This window comes from Peromyscus californicus, unplaced genomic scaffold (assembly GCF_007827085.1).
Source record: "Peromyscus californicus insignis strain IS unplaced genomic scaffold, ASM782708v3 Scaffold_22__1_contigs__length_63687245, whole genome shotgun sequence".
NCBI classification, from domain to species: domain Eukaryota; kingdom Metazoa; phylum Chordata; class Mammalia; order Rodentia; family Cricetidae; genus Peromyscus; species Peromyscus californicus.
In genome coordinates this window covers 41,039,457-41,050,176 of record NW_026294525.1, presented here as the reverse complement: position 1 = coordinate 41,050,176, position 10,720 = coordinate 41,039,457, and positions in this window count along the sequence as shown.

Genomic DNA, 10,720 nt, shown 5'->3' with positions numbered 1-10,720 from the left:
ATTTTATTCCTTTGTTTCAGAACAGTGTGATCTAGTCACTTTGTGGTACTTACTGAAAATGCCACTTTAGAGATAACCATAGATACTGACTTCTGGAACCAAGTACTGTTTTACTCTTATTTTCTCTATTAAAACAATTATTCCCAGGACATACTTAGGATTTCCTATAACCATTTTCCTTTAATCTAACTGAAATGACTTCTGAATGAATAACTAAGAAACTTTTCTTTGTTTTGTTCTAATCTTTCAGCTGTTTCTTGTTGTCTGTAAAGTTCATCAACTTTCCTTCTGACATTCAAGGCCCTATAGGAGACTCTACAACAAAACTCCACTTCCATCAGCTTTCCTACATCTCTTCAGTTACATGAAAATCTTCCTTCGTTGATTGCTTCCTTCTACCTACATTCACATTTGGGCCATTCTTTAAAGGAGAATGTGGTATCAATAATGAGCCCCAAGAGCCTATGTGTTAAAGACTTGATCCCTATTTGGCACTATTAGGAACTGGTGAAACTTTTAAGACCTGGAACCTAGTGAACAGTCTTCTGGTTATTTGGTATGCCTTTGAAGGGGACGGTGGGACCCTGGACTATTGCTTTCTCACTCTCATCATAAAATCAACAGCTTTGTTCTGCTGAATTCTTCCTACCTTGCCCTGGTTTACTACAAATCCAAAAGCCATAAGACCAACTAACCATGGATGGAAACTGTAAGCAAAAGTACCCTTTTCTGTTCAAAAGACCATTGGTTGGGGTCTGTTATAGTTACTGAAAGCTGAGTAACACAGGTGGTAATCCAAGCCTGAGCTGATAGGATAAATGGTCAGAATAAAATACCACAGCAGACTCTCAGGGCAATTTAATGCTTATTTCTTGAGAAGTTAGTCCGCAGCATATAAATAAAATTATGAAGGAAGGAAGATAAATGAAAAAATGCAATATATGGTATTGTGCTACTAAAATGCTTCTCATTTATGAATACTGTAATCTCATGAAATAAGAACTTTTTAATATTTTATCCTTTATAGATACACATGTCCCACTTACAAGTAGACAGCTAGTGGACATACAGTATTTACTAACAGAGTAAGCATTTGTAGTTTTCATTGATTATCATAGTAATATTTCCTTTTATTTTATAATACATCTTAATATTCACATTTATAATTAAGTGTAACTCTTCTGGCAAATATTAAGTAGATAATTCATATTAAATATAGAGAGGATCAACTACAGCACATATGAGGAAAAGTGTAAATCAAAGGGGAGCCGCTTTGAAAACAATTTAGCATCCTGGAATGATGGGTACTTGGGGTATACCAAATGATTACATTTTGAACTTTCATGGATGCTGTATACATTCTTATATACCAAGTAACATGCTTCTAAATGATTACAAAGCAAAGTTTTCAAAAAGTAAACAATTGAAAATAATGTTTCAGTAAAACTTAACAAAGAAACTCATTGGGAATAGTTACATAGACATGACCCTACCTTAGATTAATGAGCAGGTGAATAACAGCTAACAGAATGATACGACTGTAAAAAGTCAAAACTATGGTGAGTATGGTGGGTTCTTTACTTGGTTTTACTTCATGAACTTCTCCTCATCAAAGTTCTCCAAACAATAAACTTAGCTTGTTGAACACATGGGAAGAATTAGACAGAAAATCTTTTCTTTTGCGTTGTCATGGCCAGAAAAAACTCTTTGTTTAACTAGAACACTGTCTTTGACCTCAAATTTGCCACAGAAAATTTGTGGGGAGATGATTTGTGATAAATATCAATTCATGTTTCTGCTCAGCTTTTCAAAGGATTTTGCAACAATTTCATTGCAGTTTTCCAGAACTTTATGTGGTCTGATTATGCTATAAAACCTTTGTTATTTGGTTCAGTACAAAGATCATCATAAAACTATTGAGCTAGAAAGAACATGGATCTTGTTAATTCTGGTTTCTAAAGAGACCTTGTTACTACGTTGAAACATGTAGTTCCTCCTCTTCTGGCCTGTCTTACCACATGGGCCATCACACCTACCAAGCTCTAATTCTGTGTCTGTACTCTCTCAGAAATCATTATCATAACCATATCATTGCCATAATCATTGCATTATCGTGTCGCATGAAATGTAAAGCTGTGACTTTGAATAAAAGGATAGCATATGAATAAAAGAATGGCAACAACTCTCGTGTCTATAAATTTGAAATGACATTTCTCTTGTAGGTTTCTTATCTTCAGTTTTATAAAATGCATCTCAAATTTTTTGTTTCTAAAAGTAAGGGATCTGAGGGAATGATTGGGCAGGCCATGTGACTCTATTGTAGTTACTAGCAATAGAAGGAAATCTAGAGAAACTTCTATCTTGCTAACATCTTTAGGTTCACCACTGATTCACTGTATAAATAAAATTAAAATAAGATGGCATAGAAATTATTTAAGAGCTCTGAATATCTTGAGGTGTCCTGTTTCCCTCATCCTCACATTCTTTGTCTAATTGAAATAGATAGACATAACAAACATATCAATTCCTTAAAAGTAAACAAATTGCCGGGCGGTGGTGGCGCACGCCTTTAATCCCAGCACTCGGGAGGCAGAGCCAGGCGGATCTCTGTGAGTTCGAGGCCAGCCTGGGCTACCAAGTGAGTCCCAGGAAAGGCGCAAAGCTACACAGAGAAACCCTGTCTCGAAAAACCAAAAAAAAAAAAAAAAAAAAAAGTAAACAAATTAAAAGTCAATAAGTATTTGCACAATACTACAGTGATATTGGCAACAAAAGCCTATAGCCTGTGAACAGACATGCTTGAGAAATGAAAAATTCTGCCTGGGAACTTCCAGTCCATCACAGGTGACCCTATCGAGAAAGCTTGAACATTAAACTTCAGTTGAACAGGTCCTGTCTCCTTCATTTGCTCAGTCAGCACATCAGGTCAGCAAGCCTGTCCTTGGTTCACCTAAGAATGTTAAAACAAAGCCCATTTACATAGTTACGTCTTCTTAGAAGTTGGGTATGCAGTATGCAGATGCTTTCAGTAGAAGAGCCTACCAAAGTGCAAAGCTTTACATTCAATTTCCATCATTGCAAAAATAAATAAAAATTTTAAATACCTCCCATTTACTTCTTTCTTCTTCTAAATTACCTCATATGGGACAATTTTCCAGTTTTCCCCCAAGGAGTTTCTTCTTTTAATAACTTCTTGCCAATATGATACTATAAAATATGATAGAAATGGACTGAGTGTCTAGCCCATGGATAGACTCCTTAACTACCATGTATAAGACTTTGAGTCTGATCCCCAGTACTACCAAAGAATAAATTAAAATATTTTAATATGGTACCTAGAATTAGATATATACTTTTAATATACACTATCTTATACCCTAGACTTTAGATTTCAGTTACTAAAACCAGCCATAATTCTGATTTTTATATAATTCAAGAATTATTCATTCAGCAAATATTTACCAAGTACCTAGTAAATTCTAAGTTTTAGGCTAGGGCTTGGGGATGCAAAAATCAAATAATGCTCTCACCCTGTCCTCCAAAGACTGCATTTTACCATTAGCCTAAGAGAAGACTATAAGTTAAAACTCTGGCTTCTGTTCATTTGTATTTTTCAAGTAGATCACTAATATGCCTACCTATAGGCAGAGAAATATACTTCCAAATTTACTTCCAACAGTAAAGTATAGCTGGAGAATTTCTCTCCGGGTCCCGCCAAGTCCCCACAGTCTCACAGCCCACTTATAAAATAATCACTCAGAAGCTTATATTACTTATAAACTCTATGGCCATGGCGGCTTCTTGCTATCTATTTCTTATATCTTAAATTAACCCATTTCTATAAATCTATACCTTGCCACATGGCTCGTGGCTTACCAGTGCTTTACATCCTGCTCCTCACGGACGGCGGCTGGCAGCGTTTCCTCACTCAGCTTTCCACTTCCCAGACTTCTCCTCTCTATTTGTCCCACCTATACTTCCTGCCTGGCTACTGGCCAATCAGCACTTTTTTTATTAACCAATCAGAGCAACACATTCAGAGCATACAGAACATCCCACGGCAGTAAAGTTCACTATGACTTTATTCCCAATATTCCTCTTAAGAATGAAAATTTTTGACCCTTCTTTTTCAATGTGATATATCCTATTTTTTATCTCATTAAATTTAAGTGAAAAAAAATTACTGCAATTTCAATATTTCAAATGGCCCTGTAAAAATGAATAACAGAGTTAAGAACAAATGCCTAAGGGGAGACTCCCACCTTTCTGCTCCCATAAATTTCCAGGCCAACACCTTGAGTACCATGGTCATAGCAAAGTGGGATTGCTAACGACTGTCATCCAACTTACATTTCGTGAATTCATTCACAAGTCATACATAGTGCTTCACCAAATATATCAAGTGATTTCCTTAAGAACTATACTGCGTAAGTTTTGGTGATTTTACCATATTTTTTAAAAAACACTACAAAGAAGATATAAAATGTATAAGATATAAAAGATATAAAATATACCTTATTCTCAGTGAACTTACCTTCAAACCTTGCGATATCACAGTTCTCTAAAGTTCCTCTAAGTGTCACAACTTATTACCCCATCTATAATTTTGCTAAAGATTAAGATAATGTTTTCAGGTCTGTTTTGTCCATGTTCCCTCTTTCCAGGTCAGATGACATTTTGTTTGTGTTATGACAAAGTTCACCTGGAGATCAGAGGACAGAACTAGCCTCTAGTTGACCATAGAGGCCAGGCAGTGGTGACACAAACCTTTAATCCCAGCACTTGGGAGTAGAAAGCAGAAAAATCAGGAGTTTAAGGCTACCCTGGGCTACATGAGATTGAACCAGTCTAAAAGAGAAACAGAGCTGGGTGGTGGTGGCTCACACCTTTGATTCCAGCACATTGAAGGCTCACACCTTTAATGCCAGCACTAGGGAGGTAGAGACAGGAGTATAAGGCAGGTGGAGAAAGGGTCTTGACCCCCCCCCCCATTCAATCTGAGGATTCATGGAGTTAAGACATCTCTCTACTGGCTGTTGCTCTGCTTCTCTGATCTTTCAGCTTTCACTCTAATATCTCACTCCAGATTTTTATTATTAAGACTAATTAAAATCATGCTTCATTTCCATCTTTCAGGAGTTTAAGTTCTCAGATGGTTTCCTCAAATTAACATGTCAAAAAAGTTCTAGAACTACTGCAGACATGATGAACCTTTCTCTGATTTAATTAAGAAAAGAGTATTTCTCTATGCCCTGTGGATACATATGAATCTCATCTCAGTAGCTTGTCAAACTGCAGGTCCCACATCAGTGGCAATGGGATAGGACCCACAAGTACATTTCTGGCAAGCTGCTAGGTGATATTCACACTCTGACTAATGGACCACATTTTGTGTGGTAAGACTTTGGAAGGTCCTCACAATATTCATAGGAATGCCCAGAGAATCAGTTACACTCCATGGGGCTCTAGGATTTCCATTATTTTTTACAATTCTATGTCATTATTCTTACATTGGCACAAACTTGCACCTCTACCAAAGATATCTACCCCTAGAACCTAGGAATATGTTCTAATACATAGCAAAAGGGATTAAACTCAAAGATGAAGGTAAGATTCCTAAAAATAGAACTACCATATGAGCCAGCTATAATACTCCCAGATATACACCCAAAGAAATCTAAGCACATCACCAAGATAAATGTGGGTCCATGTTTCTTTTACACTATTCACAATAACCAAGATATGAAACCAATATGAATGCCATCAGTAGATAAAAGAAAATGCTGTACATGTAAACAGCGGAGTTTTACCTCACTGAAAGAGGGAAATTGTGTAACCTGTAGCATGAACTTGAGATTGTCACATTGAGCACAAATAGCCTGACTCAAGACAACAAGTATCACCTGTTTTCTCACATCCACAAAATTTAGATTTTTAAAATTACACACATCAGACATGAAAGTAGAAAGTAGAGCTATGTAGGTAGAGGGAAGAATCAAATTGAAGGGGGTAGGAAGAAAAAAAGAAAAGAAATGGAGGGTGAACACTGCGTGTTCTGTTTGTACCTGAAATTGAAGAAGTCGAAGGGAGGAATAGGAACTGTATTGGGGATAAGGAAGGGTAACATGGGAGTAAGTATGAGCAAAGAGCAATGGTATACATACATGAAAATGTCTTAACTAAACCTGTTATTTTGTACAGCAGAAGAAAAAGGAAATGAGAGTTATTTGTTAAAATAGGGAAAGTAAGAGGCTGGAGATATGGTTGAGTGATTAAGGACACTTGGTGTGTGTGGAAGTTTGAACAGGAAAGGCCCCCATAGGCTCATATGGTTGAATGCTTGGCCATTAGGGAGTGGTGCTACTTGACAGGGATTAGGAGGTGTGGCCTTGTGGTAGGAAGTGTGTCACTGGGGGTAGGCTTTGGGGTTTCAAATGCTCAACCCAGACCCAATGTCTTTCTTTCTGCCTGCTGCTTGTAGATCCAGATGTAGAACTCTGAGCTCTTCTCTAGCCCCATGTTTGCATGCCTGGCACCATGCTTTACACTATGATGACGATGGACTAAATCTCTAAAAAAGGTAAACAAGCCCCAATTAAATACATTTCTTTATAAGAGTTGCCATGGTCATGATGTCTCTTCACAGCAATAGACCACTGACTAAGACACTTGGCAATTATGAGGACATAAGATAGCTTTCTGAATGCCTTGTTCAGGGAGAGACCCTGTCTCAAAGGAATAAGGCAGAGAGTTATAGAGGACATGCAATAACAAACCCTACCTCTTGCCTCTGCTGTATAAATTACAGAGAGAGAGAGAGAGAGAGAGAGAGAGAGAGAGAGAGAGAGAGAGAGAGAGAGAAATGGGAGTTAAGAAAGAGCTGAAATATGGGTTAGTAGATAAAGAGTTTATCACCCAAGAACATGGACTGGAGTTCATATCTCCAACTTCCACGTAAATCCTGGCCCCAGTGTAGTAGCCTGCCTATAATCCCAGTCTTAGGAGAAAATTGTAGGAATGGCCTGGCTAGCTTGATTAGTCCAACTGGCAAGCTCTGAGTTCAAGTGAGGGATCCTACCTCAACATATAAAGTAGAGAGCAATAGAGAAAATACCTTTCATCAACCCCTGGCCTCAACACACATGTGTGTTTGTACTCCCCAAACATATGCAAACACACATGCACACCACACACACATGCACATGTAAAGAATAAAGCCAGGGATATTATCCCTAAGTACTCGTGCAGATTCAATATAATCACAGGGATCCTTAAAACTGGAAGAGGGAATCATCGTAGAGAGCTACAGTTCTTGAAGAATGATCATAGAGATACACTTCCACTTCCCTGAAGATGTGGAAACCAAGTATGGAAAAGGTCCATATGCTTAGTCAGGAGCTTCCAAAAGACACACCACCTGGCTGACATTTTGTTTTTAGCACAGTGAGGCTCATATCAAACTTCCAACCTAGAGAACTGTAGAATAATGTCTGTGTGTTTTTAATTAATTCATGGTAATTGTCAGAGCAGCAAAAGAAAACTAATCATCCTCATTACTGTATTTTCACAGAATAAGAGCCAACTCCAGTGTTTTCTATGATGTCATGGATTTATTTTTAGAATAATATTTGGTGGAGTTTTTCCCTTCGTTGGGTTGCCCTTTATTTTGAAACTATGAAAATCTGTAGATGATGTAGATATAATAGAAGTCACTGAACCATGTATAGGACTACATAGTGCATTTTATTGTACTAAATTATCATGGATTTTTTAACTCTTAAAATTGTTTTGTTGGGTTTCAAATAAGATTTACTACTAATTGCCTACAGTCTGATTTTAATTGTAGTGTTTTTGTTTTTAGAGTACAATAGTATGTTACCATTACTGATTTAAAAATAGTTGAAAACTCATAAAATGATTTGGGGATTAGAATTCTTCTCCTTTTTTATTTTTAGAGACTCTTGCCAAATTTATCACCAAATAAGTTTAAATGTCAGCATAATAACTTTTTCATAAATTCTAAATTAGATGGAATTTGAGTTTGAAGGAACCTATACACGTGCCAGAATGGAAAACATTTAGAATTAGGTCTCTTACATGCACAATTTTTAACCTATTAGTAATGGAAAGAAGGGATGTCAATAAAATTGAAACATCCTGGTGTTTTGTTCCTCTAAACAATTGAAGTTTCACCATGTAAGAGTTCAAGAAAGGAAATCAGCTAAAAATACAAAAGATTTGAGGATAAAATGTTACAACAAGCAGTAAAATCGCGAAAAAATGTATTCAAACCCTGTGGAAGAGCTTTCATCTATTCAGATATAAGTGGAGTTTTGTTTGTTTTATGTGTCATTCAACAACCTGCTTGAGAAGAAGTCACTTCTAAGTATCAACAGGCCTAGTTCTTAATGTTCCATGTGTGATAACAGGGACCATCACAGATTGTTCTCCAGTCTCCGCCTGGAAGTGGAGACTTGGGGAAGAGGACTGAACATGAGAAAGATACCAGATGAGCCCTTAAAGAGTAAGAAAAAGGCAAAGATTCAATATGACAGTGAAATATAGAAGTTAGCGGAGAGTGGGACCCTTATCAATCGGGGCTTGAAGCTGCAAACAACAGAAACCACATCTGGGTTTATTTGGGGAGATGTTCCAGAGCCGTTCACAGTTCTTTGAGCCTGAAAACACAGGGAAATGAAAGTAAGAAACAAAACCAGACTCCAAACCAGGTCAGACAAGCCATCAATGCTTCTTCCATTAAATGCTCAATGTTTAGTTGCTCTGCCATTGAGTGGGCAGTTCCAAAAAAGCCACATCCTGCCACATCCTCTTGTATACTTTCACTCATCCACAGAGTAACTACTGAGAGTAAACACTGCGTCAGTCCTTGTTACTCTGTACTTTTTATGGAAAAATGACAGGAAAATGCACTGTACATACTTGATACAGACGCTGTTTTTTTCCAGATATTTCCTATCTACATTCTTTTGAATGCACAGATGTGAGACAGAGAAATATGGAGGCCCAACTGTAAATATGTGTATAATTTTAAGAATATTCTAAGGGATTTCAGATGTTAGTCAGCACTTGAGACACTCGAAAAAGGCAAAAATCCATTGCAAGCCACCTGCCTTCATTGTAAGGAAGTCAAAGCTCATCTTAACTAAACTCAAATCTCTTGAAGTCAGAAAAGAGGAAGGCTCTACCCTGCCAGTGACTGTCTCTTAAGTCATGTTGAGTTCAATGACAGGAGCTGTTTCCTCTGGAAGTGACAGCAATGTGCCAACCACAGAGTCAATGCTGAACAAAAGGTCAAGGATGCATCATGGCCATTGTGGACATACTGACAACGAGTACAATGAAGGTTTATTTTCAGGAAGCACGTTGAAATTATGTTAAATACCTTTCTGGTAATAAATAATAAAAAGATTATTAATAATCATAACAGTATCTTTTTTTTTTCAAGACAGGTTTTTCTGTGTAGTTTTGGTGCCTGTCCTGGATCTCTCTCTGTGTAGATCAGGCTGGCCTCGAACTCACAGAGATCCGTCTGACTCTGCCTCCCGAGACTCTGCTGGGATTAAAGGCATGCGCCCCCACTTCATAACAGTATCTTAAACACTGAATTCTGGTGCAATGGCCTCCTCTACTCAGTAATATATAAAAAAATACCCAGCCAGAACTGAACTTTTTCTATATCTCAAACACTGATAGTCACTCCCAAATATATTTTATTCTATCTTTAGTTCTGTTTGAACAACAAATACAAGGGAAATTGACAGCATTATAGTAACAGACTTGCTGAGAATTGCACCAAAAAAATGCTAAGTTCCCACCCTATTTACATTTTACTTTGTAATTCTTAGTCCAATTCCCAAGTCCAAGTCTGATTGAAGAGTGCTGAAGAACACTGGCAGTTTTCCCAGTTTTGTTTGGTTTGTTGTTTTCCCTAAATCTTAAAAGTTAGTTATGTCTACTGGTCCTAGTGTCACTTGAGAAACTGAGGCAGGAGGATTATGAGTTTGAGGCCTGCATGATCTACAATAAGGTCAAAGCCAGTCTGAGCTACTTACAGAGACCTTGTCTCACAATAGAAAAGAGGAAAGGAAGGGTTACAACCCCGTGGTCCAGTGCTTGCTTACAGCGCATTACCTGAGCAAAAGCCCAAGAACCATAAAACATAATTGATTAGTTAATCAGCTAATCAATCAGATATAATTATACATATGCTGGCAAAATCTGATACTGCAAACTGAAAATACTTATTTGCCTGGGAATTCCCCAGGGTAGTCCAACCTTGAGCAACAATCTTTACAGAACCATTTTCCAAGTGAATGATTTGACTTAAAATAAATTTTAAATTTTATGGGCCCCTGAGAGCTTTTTAATGAAGATTTAGCATAATGAGGGGGAAGGGTCCTTATTTATTTATTGATTGCCATCTCTGTGCGATCAAGTTGAGGATCCTCCCCTTTTTGTTTTCTACTGCCAGATGTACTAATGGAACAGCTTTCACTCTAAGGATACATCATTCTCACTTTGCCCTGGCTCATTAGCAACCATTTGTATGGAGGCAACATGTACCTTTTCCTCCTGCTATTCTCTAATATAACTCACTTAGTGTTGCTATATTTACTGATGGTGTTGGTTTATTCCTCATGCTGCTCATGGGTATTAGCTTAAGAGCCTCTATGTTGATTAGTCTTTGTTGCCTTGACAC